This window comes from Stigmatopora nigra, chromosome 1, assembly GCF_051989575.1.
Source record: "Stigmatopora nigra isolate UIUO_SnigA chromosome 1, RoL_Snig_1.1, whole genome shotgun sequence".
In the NCBI taxonomy this organism is placed as follows: domain Eukaryota; kingdom Metazoa; phylum Chordata; class Actinopteri; order Syngnathiformes; family Syngnathidae; genus Stigmatopora; species Stigmatopora nigra.
In genome coordinates this window covers 4,382,501-4,383,396 of record NC_135508.1, presented here as the reverse complement: position 1 = coordinate 4,383,396, position 896 = coordinate 4,382,501, and positions in this window count along the sequence as shown.

Here is an 896-nt window from a genome sequence, read left to right as displayed (position 1 = left end):
ACAAATTTAAAAGCACACAACGTTTAAATAGTAATAATGATAAAAAACTGATGCTATTGCTGAAAGATTACGTATAGAAGTGAAACTATGGTTTAAAAATGAATTAAAGTGTGAATAAAGATAGTTTCCTTTGCCTTTTAGAAAGTGAAGAAGCAAAAATTGAGGTTTGAGATAGTTGTAAAATAATATATCGTATTTTCACGACTATAAGGCGCACTTAAAAGTCTTAAATTTTCTCCAAAATAGACAGTGCGCCTTATAATCCAGTGCGCCTTATACATGGAAAAAACAACAGAAAACCAAAAATGAAAAACCACCACTGTCGGATATTAAAAAAACACAAACGCCTGACTGAACTGAAACAATACTGTTAAATATGCAGATGCCATCTTAGTTTACAAAATCTTCCATCATAGAGCTCCTCCCCCACTGCAAGATTTTCTACCAAAAAATCCAAAACATCAACAATGGCTGGCTCTAGAGGTGACCTTGTAGTGTAGTGAGTGCTTCATACCATAAAATTCTTAAATTTTCTCCAAAATAAACAGTGGGCCTTATAATACAGTGCGCCTTATAATACAGTGCGCCTTATAATACAGTGCGCCTTATAATACTGTGCGCCTTATATATGGAAACAATGTCTTTCATTGGGGGTGAGCCTTATAATGCGGTGCGCCTTATAGTCGTGAAAATACGGTATATATATAGGTACACTTTGAATTGAATTTGAACTACTTTGAAAACATGCAGGCACATGTATACTGATGACTGTATCTAGCACGTGTTTGGGCTTCTCACCATCACAACTCATGTTGCATATGCGTGTGGCCATTTCTGACCTCTTTCACATATGTTATTCTCTTCTTCTTACACACCCTACGCCCCAGAAAATAACA